Here is a 26034-nt window from a genome sequence, read left to right as displayed (position 1 = left end):
CTAAGCTAAAATTCTAAACTCTTAACTAAAACTAAACTAAACTAGAACTATAACTAAAACTCTAAGCTATGACTCAAAGGTAAAACACCAAACTCTTAACTAAAACTAAACTAAACTAGAACTCTAACAAAAACTCTAAGCTAACACTCTATGCTAAAAAACTAAACTCTTAACTAAAACTAAACTAAACTAGAACTCTAACTAAGACTCTAAGGTAAAACTCCAAACTCTTAACTATTACTAAACTAAACTTCAACTTCAACAAAAACTCTAAGCTAAGACTCTAAGCTAAGAACACTAAACTCTTAACTAAAACTAAGATAAACTAGAACTCTTACAAAAACTCTAAGCTAAGACTCTAAGCTAAAATTCTAAACTCTTAACTAAAACTAAACTAAACTAGAACTATAACTAAAACTCTAAGCTAAGACTCTAATGAAAAACACCAAACTCTTAACTAAAACTAAACTAAACTAGAACTCTAACTAAAACTTACAGGTAAAACATCAAACTCTTAACTAAAATTAAACTAAACTATAAATCTAACAAAAACTCTAAGCTAAGACTCTAAGCTAAAACTCTAAACTCTTAACTAAAACTAAGCCAAACTATAACTTTAAGTAAAAATCTAAGCTATGACTCTAAGCTACAACTCTAAATTCTTAACTGTAACTAAACTAAACTTCAACTCTAACTAAAACTCTAAGCTAAGACTCTAAGCTAAAACTATAAACTATTAAATAAAAATAAAATAAAATAAAAATATAAAAAAAAATATAATCTAATAATATAATATAAAAATATAAAATATTAAATAAAAATAAAATAAAATATAAATATAACTAAAAATATAAGCTAAGACTCTAAGTAAATACAAAAAAAAATTAACTAAAACTAAAATAAACTAGAACTCTAACTGAAACTCAAAGGAAAAACATCAAACTAATAACTAAAATTAAACTAAACTAGAACTCTAACAAAAAAACTCTAAGCTAAAACTCGAAACTCTTAACTAAAGCTAAACCAAACTAAAACTTTAATTAAAACTCTAAGCTATGACTATAAGCTAAAACTCTAAATTCTTAACTATAACTAAACTAAACTTAAACTCTAACTAAAACTCGAAGCTAAGACTCTAAGTTAAAACTCTAAACTCATAACTAAAACTAAACTAAACTAGAACTCTAACAAAAACTCTGAGCTAAGACTCTAAGCTAAAACTCGAAACTCTTAACTAAAACTTAACCAAACTACAACTTTACGTAAAATTCTAAGCTATGACTCTAAGATGAAACTCTAAATTCTTAACTGTAACTAAACTAAACTAAACTAGAACTCTAAATAAAACTCTAATCTAATACTATAATATAAAACTCTAAACTATTAGCTAAAACTAAACTAAACTAGAGCTTCAACAAAAAAACTCTAGGCTAAGACCCAAAGCTAAAAACTCTAAAATCTTAACTAAAACTAAACTAAACTAAAACTCTAAGCTAAGTCTATAAGGTTAAATACCAAACTCTTAACTATATCTAAACTAAACTAGAACTCTAACAGAAACTCTAAGCTAAGACTCTAAGCTAAAAACTCGAGACTCTTAACTATTACTAAACTAGACTTCAACTTTAACAAAAACTCTAAGCTAAGACTCTAAGGTAAAACTCTAAACTCTTAACTAAAACTAAACTAAACCAGAACTTCAACAAAAACTTTAAGCTAAGACTCTAAGCTAAAATTCTAAACTCTTAACTAAAACTAAACTAAACTAGAACTCTAACAAAAACTCTAAGCTAAAACTCAAAGGTAAAACACCAAACTCTTAACTAAAACTAAACTAAACTAGAACTCTAACAAAAACTCTAAGCTAACACTCTATGCTAAAAAACTAAACTCTTAACTAAAACTAAACTAAACTAAAACTCTAAGCTAAGTCTCTAAGGTAAAACTCCAAACTCTTAACTATTACTAAACTAAACTTCAACTTCAACAAAAACTCTAAGCTAAGACTCTAAGCTAAGAACACTAAACTCTTAACTAAAACTAAGATAAACTAGAACTCTTACAAAAACTCTAAGCTAATACTATAAGCTAAAATTCTAAACTCTTAACTAAAACTAAACTAAACTAGAACTCTAACTAAAACTCTAAGATAAGACTCTAAGGTAAAACACCAAACTCTTAACTAAAACTAAACTAAACTAGAACTCTAACTAAAACTTACAGGTAAAACATCAAACTCTTAACTAAAATTAAACTAAACTAGAACTCTAACAAAAAAACTCTAAGCTAAGACTCTAAGCTAAAACTCGAAACTCTTAACTAAAACTAAACCAAACTAAAACTATAAGTAAAACTCTAAGCTATGACTCTAAGCTACAACTCTAAATTCTTAACTGTAACTAAACTAAACTTCAACTCTAACTAAAACTCTAAGCTAAGACTCTAAGGTAAAACTCTAAACTCTTAAATAAAAATAAACTAAACTAGAACTCTAACAAAAAATCTAAGCTAAGACTCTAAGCTAAAATTCTAAACTCTTAACTAAAACTAAACTAAACTAGAACTCTAACTAAAACTCTAAGATAAGACTCTGAGGTAAAACACCAAACTCTTAACTAAAACTCAACTAAACTAGAACTCTAACTGAAACTCAAAGGAAAAACATCAAACTCATAACTAAAATTAAACTAAACTAGAACTCTAACAAAAAAACTCTAAGCTAAAACTCGAAACTCTTAACTAAAACTAAACCAAACTACAACTTTAATTAAAAATATAAGATATTACTATAATATAAAACTATAAATTCTTAAATTTAACTATAATAAACTTAAAATATAACAAAAACTCTAAGCTAAAACTCAATGGTAAAACTCTAAACTCTTAACTAAAACTAAACTAAACTAGAACTCTAACAAAAACTCTAAGATAAGACTCTAAGCTAAAACTCTTAACTAAAACTAAACAAAACTACAACTTTAAGTAAAATTGTAAACTATGACTCTAAGCTAAAACTATAAATTCTTAACTTTAAATAAACTAAAATATAACTCTAAATAAAACTCTAAGCTAAGAATCTAAGCTAAAAACTCTAAACTCTTAACTAAAAATAAACTAAACTAGAACTCTAACAAAAACTCTAAGCTAAGACTCTAAGCTTAAAAACTCTAAGCTCTTAACTAAAACTAAACCAAACTAAAACTCTAAGCTAAGTCTCTAAGGTAAAACTTCAAACTCTTACCTATAACTAAACTAAACTATAACTATAACAAAAACTCTAATCTAATAATCTAAGCTAAAACTCTAAACTCTCAACTATAACTAAACTAAACTTCAAATCTAACAAAAACTCTAAGCTAAGACTCTAACCTAAAAACTATAAACTATAACTAAACTATAAACTAAAACCTAAAGACAGTATACCTACAACAAGTACTCTAAGATATTACTATTAAGATAAACTCTAAATTATCAAATATAACTAAACTAAGCTTCAACTATAACTAAAAATCTAAGCAAAGCTTATAAGCTATAACAAAAAAATTGAATAATAATCTAAGAAACTACGACTCTAACTAAAAATATTAGATATGACTCTAAGATAGAACTTGAAACTCTTAACTAAAACTAAACTAAACTAGAATTTCAACAAAAAACTCTAAGCTAAGACTCTAAGCTAAAAACTAAACTCTTAACTATTACTAAACTAAACTAGAGCTCTAACAAAAACTCTAAGCTAGGACTCTAAGCTAAAACTCTAAACTTTTAACTAAAACTAAAGTAAACTTCAACTCTAAAAAAAACTCTAAGCTAAGACTCTAAGGTAAAACTCGAAACTTTTAACTAAAACTAAAATAAAATAGAACTCTAACAAAAAACTATAAGCTAAGACTCTAATCTAAAACTATAAACTCTTAACTAAAACTAAACTAAACTAGAACTCTAACTAAAACTCTAAGATAAGACTCTGAGGTAAAACACCAAACTCTTAACTAAAACTAAACTAAACTAGAACTCCAACTGAAACTCAAAGGAAAAACATCAAACTCATAACTAAAATTAAACTAAAATAGAACTCTAACAAAAAAACTCTAAGCTAAAACTCTAAACTCTTTACTAAAGCTTAGCCAAACTAAAACTTTAACTGAAAACATAAGCTTTAACTATAAGATAAAACACTAAATTGTTAACAATAACTCAACTAAGCTTCGAAACTAACAAAAACTGTTAGCTAAGAGTCTAAGCTAAAAATTCTAAGGTAAAACTCGAGACTATTAGCTATAACTTAAAAAAACTAAAACTCTAACAAAAACTCTAAGCTAAGAATATAAGCTAAAAATCGAAACTCTTATCTAAAACTTAACCAAACTATAACTTTAATTAAAACTCTTAGCAATTACAATAATCTGACAATCAAGACCATTAAAACTAACTATAATAAAATATAGATATAAATAAAACGAATAGCGACGACTCTAAGTTAAAAACAAAACACTCAAAACTAAAACTAAACTAAACTTCTATAATAAAATCCAAGATAAGTATCTAGTGTAAAAAACTCTAAACTTTTAACTAAAACTAAACCAAACTAAAACTCTAAGCTAAGTCTCTAAGTTAAAACTCCAAACTCTTACCTATAACTAAACTAAACTATAACTATAACAAAAACTCTAAGCTAAGAATCTAAGCTAAAACTCTAAACTCTTAACTAAACTAAACTTCAACTCTAACAAAAACTCTAAGCTAAGCCTCTAAGGTAAAAACTATAAACTCTTACTAAACTATAAACTAAAACTAAACTAAACTAGAACTATAACAAAAACACTAAGCTATTACTCTTAAGCTAAACTATAAATTCTTAACTATAACTAAACTAAACTTCAACTCTAACTAAAAATCTAAGCTAAGACTCTAAGCTAAAACTCTAAACTCTTAACTATAACTAAACTAAACTTCAACTCTAACTAAAACTCTAAGCTAGGACTCTAAGCTAGAACTCTAAACTCTTAACTAAAACTAAAATAAACTAGAATTTCAACAAAAAACTCTAAGCTAAGACTCTAAGCTAAAAACTAAACTCTTAACTATTACTAAACTAAACTAGAGCTCTAACAAAAACTCTAAGCTAGGACTATAAGCTAAAACTCTAAACTTTTAACTAAAACCAAAGTAAACTTCAACTCTAACAAAAACTCTAAGCTAACACTCTAAGGTAAAACTCTAAAATCTTAACTAAAACTAAAATAAACAACAAATCAAACAAAAAATAAACGATAAGACTCTAAGCTAAAATTATAAACTATTAAATAAAACTAAACTAAACTAGAACTCTAACTAAAACTATAAGCTAAGACTCTAAGGTAAAACACGAAACTCTTAACTAAAACTCAACTAAACTAGAACTCCAACTGAAACTAAAAGGAAAAACATCAAACTCATAACTAAAATTAAACTAAACTAGAACTCTAACAAAAAAACTCTAAGCTAAAAACTCGAAACTCTTAACTAAAGCTTAACCAAACTACAACTTTAAGTAAAACTATAAGCTATGACTCTAAGCTAAAACTCTAAATTCTTAACTGTAACTAAACTAAACTTCAAATATAAATAAAAATCTAAGCTAAGACTCTAAGGTTGAACTCTAAACTCTTAACTAAAACTAAACTAAAATATAACTCTAACAAAAACTCTTAGCTAAGACTCTAAGCTAAAAATCGAAACTCTTAAATAAAACTTAACCAAACTAAAACTATAATTAAAATTATAATCTATTACTCTAAGCTAAAACTCTAAATTCTTAACTGTAACTAAACTAAAATAGAACTCTAAATAAAACTCTAATCTAAGACTATAAGCTAAAAACTCTAAACTCTTAACTAAAACTAAACTAAACTAGAACTCTAACATAAACTCTAAGCTAAGACTCTAAGATAAAAAAACTCTAAGCTCTTAACTAAAACTAAACCAAACTAAAACTCTAAGCTAAGTCTCTAAGGTAAAACTTCAAACTCTTAACTATAACTAAAATAAACTATAACTATAACAAAAACTATAAGCTAAGAATCTAAGATAAAACTCTAAACTCTCAACTATAACTAAACTAAACTTCAACTCTAACAAAAACTCTAAGCTAAGACTCTAAGATAAAAACTATAAACTCTTACTAAACTATAAACTAAAACTAAACTAAACTTGAACTCTAACAAAAACTCTAAGCTATGACTCTTAAGCTAAACTCTAAATTCTTAACTATAACTAAACTAAACTTCAACTCTAACTAAAAATCTAAGCTAAGCCTCTAAGCTAAAACTCTAAACTCTTAACTATACCTAAACTAAACTTCAACTCTAACTAAAACTCTAAGCTATGACTCTAAGCTAGAACTCTAAACTCTTAACTAAAACTAAAATAAACTAGAATTTCAACAAAAAACTCTAAGCTAAGACTCTAAGCTAAAAACTAAACTCTTAACTATTACTAAACTAAACTAGAACTCTAACAAAAACTCTAAGCTAAGACTCTAAGGTAAAACTCTAAACTTTTAACTAAAACTAAAGTAAACTTCAACTCTAACTAAAACTCTAAGCTAAGACTATAAGGTAAAACTCTAAACTCTTAAATAAAACTAAACTAAACTTCAACTGTAACTAAAACTCTAAGATAAGCCTCTAAGCTAAAACTCTTAACTAAAAATAAACTAAACTATAACTCTAACTAAAACGCCAATCTAATACTATAAGATAAAAACTCTAAACTCTTAACTAAAACTAAACTAAACTAGAACTCTAACAAAAACTCTAAGCTAAGGCTCTAGGCTAAAACTCTAAAGTCTGAACTAACACTAAACTAAACTTCAACTATAACTAAAACTCTAAGCTAAGACTCTAGGCTAAAACTCTATGTCAATGGGTTAAGTCTATAAAATTCAGTCCGAAAAAACTTAAAAAAATTCATTAAGCAAGGGGGAATGGAAGGCCTCGGTGGGGCTTTGGGGGTGCAGGGGGCCCGGGCGATCTTTGGGGGCCGGGGTGTTCCTTCGGGGTTGGGGTAGGGGACCTCACGACACTGTTCAAATGGAACTTGTGTAAAGAACTTGTTCTGAAAGGCCTTTGAAAAGTATTGCTTGGTGTTGGAGCATTCAAAAAGCTGTAAAGTAAAGTTGTGGGTGAAATGGATGGGTACTTCAACTTGTAAAATAGGCTTAGGAATGACATTAAGAAAATAACTGGTTCTGAAATGCCCTTTGAAAAGTATTGCTTGGTGTTGGGCATTCAAAAATTCGTAAAGTAAAGTTGTGGTGAAAGGGATGAGTACTTCAACTTGTAAAATTGATTTAGAAGGGGGATTACATAAAGAACTTGTTCTGAAAAATATAATAAAGCCTTTGAAAAGTATTGCTTGATGTTTTGAGTATGCAAAAAGTCGTAAAATAAAGTTGTGGCTGAAAAGGATGAGTACTTCAACTTGTAAAATTGATTTAGAAGGGGCTTTACATAAAGAACTTGTTCTGAAAAATATAATAAAGCTTTTGAAATGTATTGCTTGATATTGTGATATTCAAAAAGTCATAAATTAAAGTTGTGGTGAAAAGGATGAGTACTTCAAATTGTAAAATTGGTTTAGAAGGGACATTATATAAAGAACTTGTTCTGAAAAAATATAATAAAATATTTGAAAAGTATTGCTTGATGTTGTGGTATTCAAAAAGTCGTAAAGTAAAATTGTAGTGAAAAGGATGAGTACTTAAACTTGTAAAATGTGCTTAGAAGGTCCATTACATAATGAACTTGTTCTGAAATACATTTGAAAAGTATTGCTTGATGTTGTGGTATTCAAAAAGTCGTAAAGTAAAGTTGTGGTGAAAGGATGAGTATTTCAAAATGTAGAATTGGTTTAGAAGGAACATTACATAAAGAACCTGTTCTGAAAAATATATTCGATGGGGGAGACATAGGTTGGGGGATAGGGTCCTTTCTTGTCTCAAATGCGAAAATCAAAAAATATAAAAAAAGGGGGGCGAAAAAATTTTGGGGCATTAGGGGGGCCTATGGAGGGGTGGGGGACCCTTAGGGGCCGGGGGCTTCCTTCGGGGTTGGGATAGGGGGATCGGAGTCCTTTGGGAGCCCGGGGGACCTTTGGGGGCCGGGGGTTCCTTCGGGGTTGGGGTAGGGGGATCGAGGCCCTTTGGGGTTGGGGTAGGGGATCAGAGTCCTTTGGGGCTGTGGTAGAGGAGCTCACGACACTGTTCAAATAGAACTTGTGTATTATAAAGACCACAGAGTTTCACCCTCAAATCCTCTTCTAAAACATCTTCTAAAATCATCTTTTAAAAGGTTTTTAACTGTTTCGTCGAAATAATTCCCTAAAATGTCTAAAACGGTTTCGCCCAAATAATCCCTAAACGTAATTTCAGTTTGTTGCTTTGGTTTTTGGCATCCCTGCGCTGTCTCATTTGAAATTACTTGGAAACCCTTTCCCGCGTTAATCTCTTCATCTCTAAGATCAAAACATTCGCCTCAAAACAATTCTTCTGGAAGAAGTCCAAAGACATTAATAAACTTCGCGCCGGAGACAATTCTCCTTGGAAATACATCAAAGACATTAGTGAACTTTGCCCGGAGACATTTCTCGCAATCAATCTCCCTGGGGATTCCATGCCCATATATGGACTCCCCCTTGTATCAATAGGGGCATTTCTACTCATGATGGTAAGTAAATATACATTATTCTTGAATTATCATAAAAACTTGATCTTTTTTTCCTATAGGTATCTGCCAATATGTCTTTCGGATTTGGTATGATTTGGTGATTATAATTAACGTTTAACGTTATCCAAATCTGGGGTTTGCTTTAAGCAGTGGCCAATTGTTTTTCATTATAGCTGGCTTTTAACTATCTGTAATAGTTTTCTGATTGACAGGGGACCGCATATTTTTCGCTAGTTTCATACCAGATGTCCAGGTATAAAGGTATCTGGCTAAAAAAGCTAATTCACAAATACATTTTTCTATTTTAACTCAACAGATAGCAATTATCTTCCGTGTCATATATAATTAAAAAAGATCTGTAATTGTCATCTTTTGGGACTGGGTATTGTGGAATTGAAGGGGCAACGCCCCCCATAACTATTTTGAATAAATAATAGACGAAGTAAACAATCATAATTACATATCTACGATAAAATTCGCATTCCCTATAACAGCTGTTTAGATATTATGACTTAAAGGGTACTTACTCGGTTCTCGTGAAATTTTGTTCATATTTCATTTGCAGCCTTAATTAGGCAAACTTAAGGCGACGAGCACCATTTACTCGGTTAATAATTTATAATCAGTTACTTGTATGTGCGCATTTGTGTTTACTCAAGAGAGTAATTATTGAGCAAGAAAAAAAAGAGGAGTTGGGGGAGGGAGTGATCCCCTCCATTAATATTCTAAATAAATAATAGACGAAGTAAATAATCAAATTATTTTTCTTTTCTTTTCTTTATGCATTGTATTTAAAATACGAAACTGAAATTGATTTTAATTTCCAAGACACTGATATTCAAACACCAAGCCAAAAGCCGTCAAAGTTGGATGCCGGCCCAGTTAGCACTGACACAAACATAATCAGGACCATGAACTCGAAGAGGAACAGTGTAATTTGTTTCGCACCCTTAACTAATTTTACCAACCGACCTGTTATTTCCATGGTAACCCCCGTTTATCAGATAGTTTTCAAGTTTATAATGCGCTCACAATTTCCCATAGTGAAAAAGGAGTAGGGATGTTGAAGAAAAGGGTGGGGGGGATGGGGAAACAAAAAAAAAACATAACTTTACTACATGACTTTTTTTTACTTATTTAGTATCTGGTAAACACGAGAGTAGAACTATACTGAAATGCTTCATGAGGGATAGGTTACCATTTCATACTGAGCTAATGCTACCTCCTCGACAGATATTTTTTTTATTGTGTTTTATTGATATTAGCCAAACGCTGCGTTGTGTGTGTCATACCAACTAGTGAATATGTATCGAGCTTTTTTCTGCTCAATTATTTTCAGTTAAAATAATATCATAAAAATGATGAAATATAAAATTGATTAATTTCTATTTGGCTACTTTATATGGGTGAGGGGTGGGGCAAGTATTTAGTCAATATAATGCTAGGAGGGGGTCTATGTTTTCAGTGAGGTGAGAATTTGGTATAGTATTTTAACTTTATAAAGGTATGTTGTAGAAAAGGGTTGGGGTATGGGGAAAAAATTTATGGATGGCTAGATTTGTAGGAAAAAGAGTCAGGTTCTTTTTTTTAAATGGGGTATTGAGACAATTATTGAGTTGAATGGAGAGTTCTGCCACTTTAGTTACTAATGAATTATCCACGAAGGCCTAGATTTGTATGAAAAAGAGTCTCGTTCTGGCTAATGTAATACTAGGAGGGGAATTAAGTTTTGAGGGGCGTGAAAAATTGACATAGTCTTTTAACTCTATAAAATAATGGATATTTCACATAGAAAATAAACCCTTTTTTCTATAGATTAATGAATTAGCACCATCATCAAGTCACGATGCACCTATTTTTAGTTGATCTGCGTCAATCATTGCATCACCAGTGGAGTTTAGGGATGAGAATACTCTAGTTGTTGATAATATGGACTGGCATAGAGGTTTTCTAAATGATTTTTTGGGGACATGGCTAGCCTAGATGATCTAACTTGTGACATAGACACGGTGGAGGACCAGGAATGGACAGATAGATTTTTGAAAGAGTATTTAGGTGATGGTAGTAGTAGTAGTAGTGCATCTAAACCAGGTCCTCATAAAGAAATTCCGTTACAAGACAATACAGGCTTGCTTGATCAGCTATCCCCAAACACCCTGGAAGGCATATTAAGTGACCTGGGCAATTTCACACCAGGTCGAACTAATGCAATTGAACAGACTGGGGGTGGTGCTATTGACGATTCTATGCCACCCCCCATTGAGGTTAATGATACTACTAGTAGTAATGATAAAATATCCCCACAAGTATTCCCACTTCCGGATTTTTTTGTTTCTAACTTTGCCTTGCACCATACAAAAGTCTACAGTGCCAAATTCGGTGACCCCTTTAACTCTTTAGTGTCAGAGGATATAATAACACATCCCCTGGACATAACCCATTTATATGTTAACAAAATTCGAGCCCTTCTTGAAGAACAGCTGGGGGGGTGGGGGGGGCAGTTTAAAAGCATCCATAGCACTAAAATATTTTTTTAAATGAAAATGCGAGCGAGCTATATTTGAAATACTTGCATACAGAGATGTTAGCAATTCGCCCGCATTTATCAAATTATGAGGAGGTTTTTTTATATTGGGTAAGTAGCATTGTAACTAAACTGGATAATTATAACGATGGGGGTAGCGGGTCAGTGATTTTATTTATTGAGAGTTTAAACGTTAATATTTGTAGATTTAAAAAGGATTTTATTTTAAGAGGTGGGCATGAGGGGAGGGCAATTGAATTTAAATATCATTCCTATTTAGAGGGTTGTAGGGGGATACAATGAATCTGTTTCGATGCGAAGCTACAGTGTTTTAAGTATGCATTTTTGATCGCCACCTAGAGACCGCTGCAAAATGATGCTTGTAATAAAAAGTTGGACAAATTAGCAGTTAATGGGATGGTGGGTTCAAAGTTCCCCGTAGTAGATTTTAATTGTTTAAATGGTTAATTTCCCGTGACATTAAAGGGAATAGATATTTTTGAGCGGGCTAATGTACATTTGAAGGATGGTGTCACGGTGTTGCCGTATGAAACAGAATTTGAGAAGGGCCAGCTTTTCGATAAAAAGGGTGTATTATCTCAAGAGCGGGTTCCGTGAATTGAGTCAGTCGGGCATTGGTTTTGGCTTCTATACACGCAACCCACAGACCCGGATGCAATTGGAAATTTTAATCAAATTACGGATATGAGTAGGGTTTTAAGTGAAGGTAAAAAGAGGTGTGTATGCTATTACTGTCCGACATGCCTCGCAAGATTTCGCTCTGATTTACAGTTAAAGCATCGCTTGAGACACTGTAAACGTCATGGATACCAAGCTGTGGAAACGGTAAGTGGAGATAGAGCGATCTTACGTTTTAAGAATTTCCAGAACATGCTCCTACAGAGCAATAAGATCCGCTTAGACTGCGAGGCGAGACTCAACGACATGTAAGATTCGTCAAATTCAAATCGTGTTAAAATACATGAAGCCATAGGGGTCTCTTACGCTCATGCGCACCAAAATTCCAGTAATACCATGCAAGTGCTGGATGTAGTTGAGTCGTTGGGCGGTGAAGACTGCATGCGCTCGGCATTGGACAGTCTAATCAAAACGGCAGACGGTGAGATTCCGCGCTTTCGTTGCACAAACTATTCAATGCTCCTATCACCAGATGACAGATTGGCCATTAAAAATCGTAAAATATGTTATTTTGCAAGGAAGAATTTGATGATGGTGTTGGGAATGGAGGGAGGAGGAAGGTGATCGACCGTGATCATTTGTGGCAGGAAATTTCATCGGGGGGGGGGGGGAGTAACTTTAGAGGGGTTGCACATCAGTTGTGCAATTTAAACGTTAGTCAGCAATATTTCGTACCCGTTATTATACACAATTCCAATTACGACTTAAAGTTTGTCTTGCCGTTGTTGGCCCACATTGCCAAGGGAGAAGTTGTAGATGACACATGGATAGATGGTTCTTTTTCGTATAATATCATACTCAAATCATCGTAGAAGCTACTGCTGATAGAATTCATGTGGAAAACATTTGACAAGGGTAACAAGTGCCTGAATAAAATCCGTTTTTAGACTCTTTCAGCTTCTTAACCAAATCCTTAAGTCAATTGATTCAAGTACAAAAAAGCGACAATTTTGATAGCTCCCCCCTTCTTAAACAGCGCTTCTCCGATGATGAAATGTATGATTTATTAACGAGTAAGGGCATATATGCAAATGGTTATTACAACTCTGCCTCGAGGCTAGATAAGATGTCATTACCGCCCATTGAAGCTATTTACAATTCTTTTACTGAGAGTGAGTGCACCAATAGCGATTATGAATTTGCTAAGAGGGTTTGGGCAAAGGGCGGATGTAAAAATGGGTGGAATTATTGTAAACTATACTTGGCCCGTGACGTACTCACTCTTCTGAACATTATGTGCAAAAATATGGATAGAATCTATGGGGAATTTGGGTTGGATTTTGGGTATTATTTTTTCCACTCCTCTTCTGGTGATGGACTTGACACTTAAAATCAGCAAAGAAGAAATAGGTATGATCGCCGATGTGGATCAGCATCTGTTGATAGAGAGATTAATGAGGGGTGGGCATGTGGTTCACGGGGACCGTATCATGAAAACTGATCCGACCGGACAGCACACCGATGAAAAGTCAGACGCAGTTTTTTTGAATATGAATTCCCTTTACCCATCGGCAATATCTCACTACTGTTTTCCATTGGGCAATTATAAATTGCTTAACAATCCATGTGCTTTGAATTTCCCCAACATTGCCAGCGTTGAGGAGAATGGGGTACAGGGATGGTTTTTTGAAATTGATGCTGATATACCCATGGAAATCCGTGACTCGGTAAAAGACTTTGTTTTTCCGTGCATAAATAGACCGGTGGGTAGGGACTCTCTAAGCCCCTGCAATTTATTTTTAGTAGACGATGGGGGTATTCACTGGGTGCCTTCAAAACAAAAACTAATTGTCAACCTTAACCCAAAACAGAATATCGTTGTTCATCACGTGCTATTGAAATGGATGGTGTCCAATGGTTTCAAAGTAACAAAGATTCATAGAGCCCTCCGATTTGATCAAAATCCTTACATGAAAACGTTTATTGACACCTTTGTCAGTAAGCGTTCACAAGCTAAAATAAAAGTTGAGAAGGAAATCAAATGACTCAGTTGAAACTCAGCCTCTGGTACAATGTGTGAAAAAGGACAAAACAGAACTCGACGTGATAATTTAACCAACCCTAAAGAGTAGGCTTAAGTCTTTGCAGATCCAAACTTCAAACCGTTCACAATCGTAAACTGTAATCTGGGGGTCCTACATCGTAAGAAAAGAATCGTTGTTTTAAATAAAAATATTGCAGGCGGGAGTACAATAACGGAAATATCTAAAAAACTCATGTTGTCATTTTATTATAATGTATGCAAGGTACAATGGCCGATTGAGGGACAAGTTCAAGTGTATTACGGGGACACTGGTTCACTCCTGTTAAAAGTTAAAACTGGAAATTTATTGAATAATTTGGAAAATGGCGAGTACATTAGCTCATTAATGGACTACTCCAACTGGAATGACTCCCTCTCCCCAGAGCTAGTGAAACGCCAGGCCCCAAATCAATTGTTAATGTTAAAATTTGAAACGGGTAGCGATCTGATATCCAGTGGTGTGTTTCCTGGGGCGAAGGTATACTGTGTGGAAATGCACAACAAGGATGTCAAACAAGTTTGCAAGGAGGTACCGACACACTTTGTAAAAAATAATTTCGACATGAGTGTGTATAGAAACTTTGGGGAACGTAGTTTAATCCTAAGAGCAAAAGTCATGGCGATTCGCTATTTACAATTTAAGAACTACACAGTTAGAGTTGAGAAAAATGCCATGTCGACCATATCGGACAAAGTCTATGTACTTGAGGATGGTGTGAAGGTACTACCACACGGTCACTATCTAATATCAGACTGAATTGAATGTGTATAGTATGGAAGACAGCTTAGTCTGAAAAAGTTAACTTAAATTCTTTAATAGTACAAGGTGTGTGGGTGGGTGGTGATGGGTGTTTTAAATTCTTTGTTTTCTTTTTATAAAACAATATGTGTGTGTTCGTGTGTGTATGCAAGACAGAGCAGTTACTTCTTCGTAATTTCCACTATTTAGAATTATTTAATGCCCCCTCCAGCCCCAGCCCGCTGCAGCGGGCTCCGCGGCACTTCCCGGCCGCCGCAGTGGCCGCCACCTGGGAGGGGGACCCCATTTCAAATTAAAAATATGTTATTATTTTAAGTTTGTATATTTTAATATATGTTGTATTTTTTATAAATAAATTAAAAAAAGTGTATTTATTAGAGTGTTTTTTCTAGTGCTTATGTAAAATAAATGTTGTATTGTTGTTATAAATAAATAAAAAAAAGTGAATTTTTCTTGTTTAATGTGCTTTTTTCATGTTCAATATATTATATATAAAGTGCTACTAATTTTATGTATATAATAAAAGAAAATATGATTCTTTATTGATTTTGTGCTTCTTCTCATTATTCTTAAACGGAGTAGTACTAGGACTAGTAAGGGAAATTATTTAGTCATTAGACATCTATAGTCTACAGTTAGTTGTAGGTGAACTGTCGAAGGGAACATGTATCAATTTAAAACACCATTCAGATCGTTTCTGTGTGGGCCATCTATGTCAGGCAAAACGACACTCTTAAGTAAAATAATTAGAAATTGCGATAAAATGTTTGTGGAAAAGCCGTAAAAAATCTACTATTGTTACAGTATTTGGTAGGATTAATACGATAAAATAAAAGCAATGGCTATATCGGGGTTTGTGCAGATACAATTCATACAGGGACTTGATGTTTTCAACATAATTGAATCAAACTATTGGCTGATTATTGACGATTTAGCTGAATCTATTGAACAATGGTCCCTAGGAAATGCTACAACTGTTCACTGTTTGCTCTCATCATGAACAGATTTCCATTACTCTGGTTCTACACATCCTGTTTCATCAGAGGAAATGTATGCGAACTCTTTCATTGAACTGCACCTACTATATCATCTACAGAGTTGTTCCAGATTCTAGCTCGCTAATAACTCTCAATAAATAAATATACCCCGGTGCCCCCAAAGTTCTGCTCTCAGTATACAATCAGGCAACTAATAAACCCTACGGCTATATCCTTTTGGATCTTAATCAAAATACACCCGAGGATCTGCGTGTAGTCACAGATATTTTTGACAATTAAATTACAGTATATCTCCCCATGAACGGTAAAAAGGCCTATTAGTTGCCATCATGACACTGAAGAAACTACACGAAAATAGACATTTATTATCCGTTCTAAGCACTTCAAAACCCCCACTTAGGAAAGCCATACTCAAACATGGTATTGACAATGATTTCATTAATCAAATATCTGAACTTTGTTTAAATTTAACCGAGGACAATGTTCAACTGCCAGAAGTAGTTAAGCAACAGGCAAAGCAAAATCGTTCCATTGTACGTACATTGGCCTGTAAAAAGAAAGGAAAGAATTTTAAAAGGAAATATGTTTTTCAGGCGAGCGGTAGATTTTTCACACTTTTACTGCCGATAATTACAGGACTTGTAAACAGTTTTCTTTAGATGGCTAAACCCTATAAATTGACTCCAATAGAACCCGCTCTCTCACCCGTGGAACACTTTGAGGACAATCTGAGTAAATTCATTGACAACTAAAATATTGAGGATGATTAAAAGCTGCTTTTACTTAAAGATAGACTTCGCCGAGTGGACAAAGATAAGCCTTATCGTGCGAGAGCCACTGTCATTAATCACAAAAAAGAAACATCTCAGGATTCTTCTTCTTATGCTATCACTGGTGGAACACAATTAAAGATTATAATTCAGGACAAGAGCTATAATCTACTTGATTTAATATACGATATGGTTACAAATCATAAAGGAATATTATCATTTGACACTTATCTATACTACTTTCTAAATACAGTAAATTTCCCCAAAAGCCTTATTAGCAACTCGCAAATTCTAAGAAAATTAAATAAGCATGCACGATCATCATCAACACCATTAAAATATGAAGATGAAGAAGAAGAAGAAGATTGTAAATCAATTTTGGAAAATACTAGCACACCTAGTGGAAACATTGATTTGACAATGAGGAGCACACCACTGATAGCTAGACAAAAGCGAAGACGCATCAAGTCAACTTAACCATCACTACCACCACCACCACCATCATCAAGCAAAAGTATACAAAAGGGTAGCGGACATTACACTACGTGTTTACGTTAAAAATATTTGAAGTTCTGAAATTTGTTTATGAAAATATTGATGAAGCGGGAAGTTTAAGTTCCCCCTCCACTCTTTCCAAATTCACTGCTGGTAACACTAAAAATTTACAAGACTATCTACAAAATGAAACAAGTTACACTCGGCTGAGAAATCATAGGGCTCGTGCTAATTATTATCGAAAAACTAAAGCCTTTTCCCCCCTACATATAATGCAAGCAGATCACTTAACTCTAGAAGAGATTCAAAGGCGTAACAATACACCGTACATGTACATTCTACTTGCAATCAGTGTTTATAGTCTTTATGCATATGCCATTCCATTGCGGTCAAAGAGAGGCATTGAAGTTGCTCAAGCTATTGAAAGTATTCTCGAACAGGATTCGTATAAAAAAAAATCAAAGGGATCGCGGTAGTGAATTTGTTAATCCCCATGTTGCAAAAGTACTAATGAAATATAATAGACTGCTCTATCATGGTCATAGTCCTATAAAGGCTGCATTGGCCGAACGATTGATAAGAACTATTCAACTTTCAATTTTAAGATATTGTACATTGAAAAATACACCTGATTTTATTCATGATTTAGATAAAATCATGTTGATTTATAATCAATTACCTCATCGATCATTGTCCAACTCAACCCCAACGGAAGTTCATCATTCTGATCATGATACAATTGATACTTTTCTTAAACAATATTCCAACGAAACGATTGTTAAGAAGAAGAAAAATTCAATGTTGGTGATACTGTTCGAATTAAAAGAACAACTAATGTTTTTGAAATATGTAATTACTTGTGGTCAACAGAACTTTTTAAAGTGGCAAAAATCCTAGACACCAAACCCATAACTTATCGTTTGCGCGATACCGAAGATGAAGAAATTCTCGGCGGGTTTTATGACTATGAACTACAAAAAGTTAAAAATAATAGTGAAATGTAACAAATTGAAAAGATATTAAAGACTCGTACTTGCAGGGGTAAGAAACAGTTACTTGTTTGGTGGCTAGGGTACAACTCTGATTTTGATTCTTGGATCGATGTTGAAGATATTGACAATGCCCAATGATTTTTATGTAACATTTATGTGCAATGTTTCCGATCCTCTCTACAATGACTTGTATAAAACAAGTGAATTTTGGACGAAACTCTCTCCCGCCATTAAATTCGATGACGGAAAGTATGAAGTGACTCTTGTCGACTGTATTCTAAAAAATACCTACGACATCCTGAGAAAGGATTGTGTGTATGATATAAAAGTTATACCATTCGATTCGTCACTCTTTGTCGAGTGTGAATGGGTTGAAGCACTTAAATCTAGTGAATATCCACATGTCACATTGAAATATATAGAATATGATAGTATGACAGATTTGTGTCGTACAATCAATAGAAAAATCTCATATCGTAGGAACGGTAGATTCCATTTTAATTATTCAATGGAACACGATAGGATTTACATTACCTCACCTGTTGACACTGAAATAATTCATCTCAATGATAATCTGAGAGATGTTCTTGGTCTTAAACAGAATATGATCAATGTGAAAAACACAGCCACTGTTAACGGGATGGATGAAGTTATTTTTGCTGATTATCCACCTTGTTTCACCTCGGACTCTTACATATTTCTTTATGCATCTTTTTTGGAAACATCGAGAGTTGGTAATTCAAATGTCAACCTCCTACGTGTTCTTGAACGAAAAGCATCTCATGAACTTTTTCATCACTATAATATAAAGCATCTTCAGTATGTTCCTGTAAACACTTAATATTTGGAACTCTCTCAGTTAACACTAAGAAGTGAATTGAGTGATCCTCTGGCAATAACAAAAGGTTTAGCTATGATTATATGTAATTTTCATCCCATCGTCGGTGACACCACCACCACCACCTAAAATGTACAATAGAAGAATTTCCATTTGTCTGTCCTAATATCAATTGCTATCCTGGTGCTCTGAGTCCACGTCAAACAGGTCATGGATTGGACTATTACAAGGGACGTACTACAATGTTTGGCTATGGTCTTGTTAGTTTGTTTTCTAGACTATTTCGGTCCGCGCTACGCTTTGCCTCAAAATCTTATGTGTCGGCTGCGTCAAATTTTATTAGCTAAACACTACAGGATTAGGGGTAGTAAATGAAATTCACGGATGGTACTTAAAAGAATACACGACTGTCACCAGGAGCCGATGGTGAAAAATTAAAATCTCAACAAAATGGGAAGGGATTGAAAAGGATGCGTGCGCTTCATTCACTCATCAGTCTCTACCCAGGCGTGAAGCGAAGGACATCAACAAGGACTTTGAGGAATAAAACGAAGAAGACCAATAGTAGGAAAAAGAGAAATATTTTAGATCAAAGAAGGATTTCTTCTCTTAAGATGATTTATCTCCCCCACAAGGAATCACATCCATCAATCAGTTCCTCATTGATTCTGTTCAATGCTGAAAATGTTGATGTCAGTGTCAAGTATGGCTACTATGAATAATCTCATCCCCAGCAACCCCTCTCGAAAAATATACGCTTTCAAATATTTTCCAATGAAGACTATTTCATTGATTTGTCATCAATATTTATTGACTTAAATGTTACGGTGAAGAAAAAGTTAGATAATACAACTCCAACTAGTGCCGATGGTCTGTCCTATGAAAAATGTATTCTATACAACCTGTTCAAGCAAATTAATGTATTTATTAATAAAACATTCGTGAGTACTAGCAATAATTTATCCAACTATGCAAGCTACACTTTCCTCGATTGAACGACTTTCTAGTGGAAAATATACTTACAAGCGTGTTAAATATTGATTTTAGTGCCCTACAAATAAAATATTCTAAAAATGTATGGGAAATTGTTTATTAATAAAAATAATGTATATACATGATCAAAAACGACTTTTCTACTCTTTAGATTTCATCTTCTACTACGTATAGGTACTTGTCGAGAACACCTAATGCAGGTATATTATCTAAATTCACGATATACTGATCCTGGTGTTCTACAATTTCAGGGTCTCATTTTGTACTGTAGAGTGTAACTGCACTCTTGTATTATCCCTTTGTATAGTCAATGATACTGTTCACATTCATTTTGTAGAATTCGCATGTTTCAATTTGTTTATTTGAAGCAATGTCACAAACAGTGTCCTCAAGTAGCGAATCACATTCCGTCACGGCCAAATAAAAATCAGTGGGTTTATAATCATAGAAGCCATTGTCTTCACAACGATGACGAAGAAACCAAACTCTTTTGTTGTTCCAAAAGTTGAATCGCTGACCTGGCTCCTCCTCCCAGAACAATCTAAAGCCACGACGATACCAATCTCATAGTAATAAACTAAAATCACGCTAAGGATTCCTTCCAATCATACCAGGATATGTATTCTCTCATTGATTACATTTATCATAGTGGCAATTTGAGCATAAGTGCCATCTAGGATGAGAGTCACACATCCCTTCAAGACAGGAATTACAACCTTTAATTTGTACAGCATATCATCTATGGAATTTACACGGGTTGCATAATCTGCACTTTTCATCATACTCATCATTCATTGTACAATTCTCACATGATGACCAGCTGCCCAGTGTGTACATGCATAGTGGACATGTGAGGAACATTTTTTCATGTGTTGACAGACTCACCGCCAAAATGAAACTGAGCTACTATCAATAAATTGAGTGGGATAGAGATAGAGAGAGAGGAGTATATCATCTTTGAACACCATCTCTCTCATGAAAAAAGTCTTAGATTTCTTAGCTAGTGTTTAAAAGTATATCGACAGTATCATTTTGCTGTGTCGTGATTAATTTGTCAATAAACTGTGTAAATGCCTTTGGACCACAAAGTAAAAGCTTCATGCAATAGTCAATAGATAGAGAATCAGTTTTCATTATATAGACAAGTTTCCCTGAGAAAATATCTTCATTTGAATAGATAACTCTAGAAAATCATCATCTAGAATCAAACATTTTTTTATGAACACAAGATTCCCCATGATTTGCTCTTTCTCAAATCTATCCATTTCTTAGAGTCCTAACACTCTCACAAATAACTTCAGACTAACCAGGATTCTTTTTTATACTCTAAAAAATATACGCTAGCCTACTATAGAAAGAAAAATATCTTTGATTTAGAAACAGTTTTATTGAGCATAACTACAATAATAATAATCACTGATTCAATTTGTTTTCATCAATATATTTCAGTAGTGCATCTAATGCTGCCTGAAGTCTATTTATATGCATAATGTTCAGTTTCACAGCAAAACATGAGTGCTCCTCAAATTTAAATTTGCTCAAAGATATCACATATCTAGCATACATATCGTCCCATTCAAGGCTTAGTCTACCTCCTCGGGTTATTTCTACAGTGACGTTTGGTACTCTCACCCTTGTATCATTGCTGTTGCTACCTGCTCCATCATCAACCTCCAATAGTGTAAATGTTCCACTCATTTTCTTTACTAATATCGTCTCAAATAGACTATTCTCTGAATTCGATTCTCTTACTAATATGAACTACAATGAAAATCACTCCTTTTATTTGAATCCAATTACTAATCAAGTTACCGTATATGGAGTATCCTCCGTTCTTTCTGATTGGCTCCAAAAATGGGTGTTGCCTCAGAAACCCGTCTGGTAACTCATGTATCGTTCATAGTTTATTTATTTATTTTTTTTTTATTTACAAACAGGTTACAATAAATAAATAAACAAACATCTCATTTAAAAAAACACAATCCAATGCATTACTGCATGCCGGACAAAACCCGAAAAAAAGGAAAAACACTTTAAAAAATATTTTCTATTAATATCATTTCCTCGGACCCTAATATAACCCAAAAAGGGTCCAACCCAAAAACAAATAAATATCTTCTCTCGCCTCCCTCTCCCACCCCTCCAACAAAAAAGTGGGAACTTGAGAACCATCCACGCAAACAACGCAACACAACTCACAAGATTCACAAAAATAGAGGAGAAAAAAAATAAATAAAAAAAGGGAAATAAATCGCTCATCCATTCAAAGCCCAAACAATCATCTCACCAACAACATTCAACCAATCATTGTCTACACACAACCACTAAAATCTTCCATATTGATAAAAACAGCTTACTCTGAGGGAATTTCTAAAATCATCCAGATCTGTCTTATTTTTTACCTCCTCAGGAAGTTTGTTCCAGACAGCCGGGCCATAAAAACGGATAGAAAATGTAGACCTTGTTGTTACAGGGAACGGGGTTCGTATTGAATGGACATTTCTTGTCTCATACCTGTGTTTAGCTTCGGTAAATGCAATCGAGAAACATGCAGGTAGCAGGTTATTAAAACTTTTAAACATGAATAATGCCGTGTAAAACTTAACTAGGCCAAAAAGTGGCATAATCTTAATACCGTCGTATTGCCTTTTAACCGAGTCAGAACCTCGCATTCCAGATAAAACACGAACAGCATTATTTTGTAGAACCCTCAGTGACAGTAGATAAGTAATAAATGTCGCTGACCAAACACTTACACAATATAACAAATACGGATGAGATAGAGAGAAATACAGCATTCTTCAAATTTTAGGAGGGAAAAAATGTTTCAGTTTCTGCAGCATTCCAACGTTCCTGGCAATTTTTATACACAGTGATTCAATATGAGGTTTAAACATAAGACATCTCGTCAACCTGGACACCAAGATATTGAACATAACTATGTCTCTGGAGATATCCACTTTCTAGTTGAATACCATGGATCCAAGGATAATATTTAGTACTTCTTCCATATAGAATAAATTTACTTTTACTATGATTCAAACATAATTTATTTACACGCATCCATCTTTCAATACAACTCATTCCTGTATTTAAAAGCAGAATTAAATCTGCCTCAGTCACAGCTGCCACAGAAAACTGTGTGTCATCAGCGAAGCTAGGCAATATCATCTTTGACCTTCTAGCTGCAGGTCTCACATGACGAAATATCCTTTTAAGACACGCATTCAAATCATTAATATAGATTAAAAACAACAAGGGTCCAAGCACAGAACCCCGGGGTACTCCACATCTCACATTCATATAATCAGAATGAACACTCCTAACCCCAACACACTGTTTCCTTCCACTCAAAAAAGACAAAATCAAACTATGAAAATCACCACAAATACCGGCATGCTCTAATTTTGATAATAATACACTATGGTCAACAGAGTCGAATGCTTTCATAATGTCCAGAAATATAGACGCAACTTTCAACCCCGCATCCAACGAATCATTGACAAATGTTGTTAAAAAAAAGCAAAGCTTGCTCTGTTGACATCCCATGACGAAATCCGAACTGAGTAGGGTGAAAATAAGAATTTTTATTTAAAAAATCCACCATTCTTACATAAATCAGTTTTTCAAACAGACGCAATATTATTGGGAGCATTGATACTGGTCTGTAATTATTCATATCATTCTTATCACCACTCTTAAACAGGGGTACCACATGAGCACTTTTCAAACAATCCGGGTAAACTCCACTCTTAAAACATGAATTAATCAAATACAACAAATGACCTGAAATAATAGAGAAAACTATTATTTACTATATATATTACTATTATATTACTATAATAGTAATAGCTTACTGTCCTTGGTAAGTCAACGTACCGGTTAAACTGCACTGTATATTCATGCCTCAGACGTAGGTTTCCTTGTCCCGTTCTTTGTCCCTGGCACGGTCCCTATTGCCTTACTACTTATCTCTTATATTTTGTTTGACCTAAATTTAGGTTTTAGTTTCTTTCTTTTCTTTATTTTTTTTATCTATTTAATTATACTGCTGAAAATCTTTACAATACAGTGGAGCCTGATTTAGGAGGGGGAGGGGGCAAGCACAACAGGGGGTAAAACAAGGGGGTAGGGCAATCTAAAAAGACAAAATAGTGAACAAAGAAAAACCTCTTTGAAAAAGAACTATATTTTGTTTAATTTATATTTAACGCTTTAGTAACTCAATGCCAGTGAAAGAGGAAAATAAATTTTTTTTAAGAGCTAAAAGCTCAACGTAATTAGTGTCACGGCTTGTGTTAGTTAGCATATCAAACAGTTCGTGGTAACGAACTGTAAGTAAGGAGCGACCCGGCTCAATGGTAACCGAAACTATAGAAAACGGGATTTTGATACCAATAGATACATCGAAAGAATCAAGTTTTAATGCTGATTTCAAATATATAAGTTTCATCAAGTTTAGTCTTACCTTAGGAACGACATTAAAACTTAAGACGAACAGAAATTATTCCGTATATGAAAGGGCTTGTCCCCTCCTCAACGCCTAGCTCTTTACGCTAAAAGTAGAGTCCTATGTTATACTTCTAGTACTTTATGTTCCTTTCTATGCTATTCCAGGAGCATATGTTCCTTCCTATGCTATTCCAGGAGCTTATGTTCCATCCCACGCTTTTCTAAGGGTTTATGTTCCCTCTCATGCTATTCTAAGGGTTTATGTTCCCTCCCATGCTATTCTATAGCGCTTTGTTCCTTCCATTGTTATTCTATGGGACCTCTACACATGATTAAACACGTTATGAAACTACGTGCTATTTTGTTATGTCCCGTTGGTACCTTTCCAAACGAGCGGGGAGTCCCCTCCGGTTCCTAAAAATTGCAAAAAATATAGCAGTATGAACGGGGATTCCCCACACAAGTTTGTTTCAACTCCAAGTTTTTCAACAAGACTGTTTTTGAGCCAACATCCGTTTTTTAGGAGCCAATCAGAGACATTGGTGCTTTCTCAATATACGATAACTCGAGTGGTGATTGTTTAAAAATAAAAGGACTGATTTTTTATTCGTCCTTGAGATTTTATATAAAATGCTCTTACCTTACGATTTAATTTTCATAATGATTTAACATATCATGGATTGTACACTAAATACTATTGACATTGAAGCAATGGATACGTCAATTTTCAATGTGAGTACAGCTTACTAAATTTCTTAATTTATTTCCAAATAAAATCATTTCACCATCCCACTAATAAATTCAAATTTCAGGGGGACATAGCCCCCCTCCCCTCCAACAATCCAAACCCTACAATAGTATGAGTATACTCACTAGAAAACTTAAAGTACGCTCTTCTTTCTATTATGTCAATAACATCCCCCCCTCCCCTCCAATTTTTAAGAGTTTATTTCCCTAGTTTTAGTTATTTAGTTAAAAAATGTCCCTTTTCCCAATTATCAAAAATCTTTTTTTCCGGTCTAAAACCACATGTGTTTATAATTACAGAGAGTCCCTTTTGAAGCCAGAGTTCAAACGTGTCTTATCTGAGTTATGAAAACAAAAGGTTGATGATTAAGACAGGGTTTGTGTAATTCTAGCCAGAAACTTAGAATTTATATACAACCAAATCGTATTCATATATTTTCTTTGGAAGAAATTTTAAGTTTTGTATTAATTTGGGTTTTAGCTCACATTTAACAAACTTAGTCATAGTTAGGTGTAAGTATGAATATACATCTTAATTTTTAGTCTAAATGCATGGCTACTAACGGAACAATCAGCTTTTTTTTGTGCTTTCACAAGAAAATAGCTCGCGTTTAACGAACTTAGCTGTAGTTAGCTTAAAGTATTCTTAAATATCTTTATTTTTTCTTCTGTAAAAAGGGAAATCGTTTTTCCATGCTAAATTTTTCTTTCTTTTTAAGGAGGAAAATTCACTGCAAATACTCTCCTCCTCCAAAGAGAGCTGAGGCTAACGGTATTACTCCAATGCAACAAGTGGCGATAGATAGCCCATCGGGAGCCACCCACATCCATTCCAGACCGGTGCTGCCTACCCAAGACCCACCCGTACCAACCCCTATGCAGCCGGGTAGAAAGCTGAAAAGAGAGTGGATGATAGCTCATAACGTTACTGCTGCACAAGATTGGGAAGTCACCCCCTATCGAACATTACCGAGCCCTTCAAGACCAATGCAAGGTGGGAATGATGTGGCCCCTACAGTCCTCAATATGCAAGGT

The sequence above is a fragment of the Artemia sp. Qi Xiang Cuo genome, chromosome 16 (genome assembly GCF_049724085.1).
Source record: "Artemia sp. Qi Xiang Cuo chromosome 16, ASM4972408v1, whole genome shotgun sequence".
Taxonomy (NCBI): domain Eukaryota; kingdom Metazoa; phylum Arthropoda; class Branchiopoda; order Anostraca; family Artemiidae; genus Artemia; species Artemia sp. Qi Xiang Cuo.
This window is presented reverse-complemented; position numbering follows the sequence as displayed.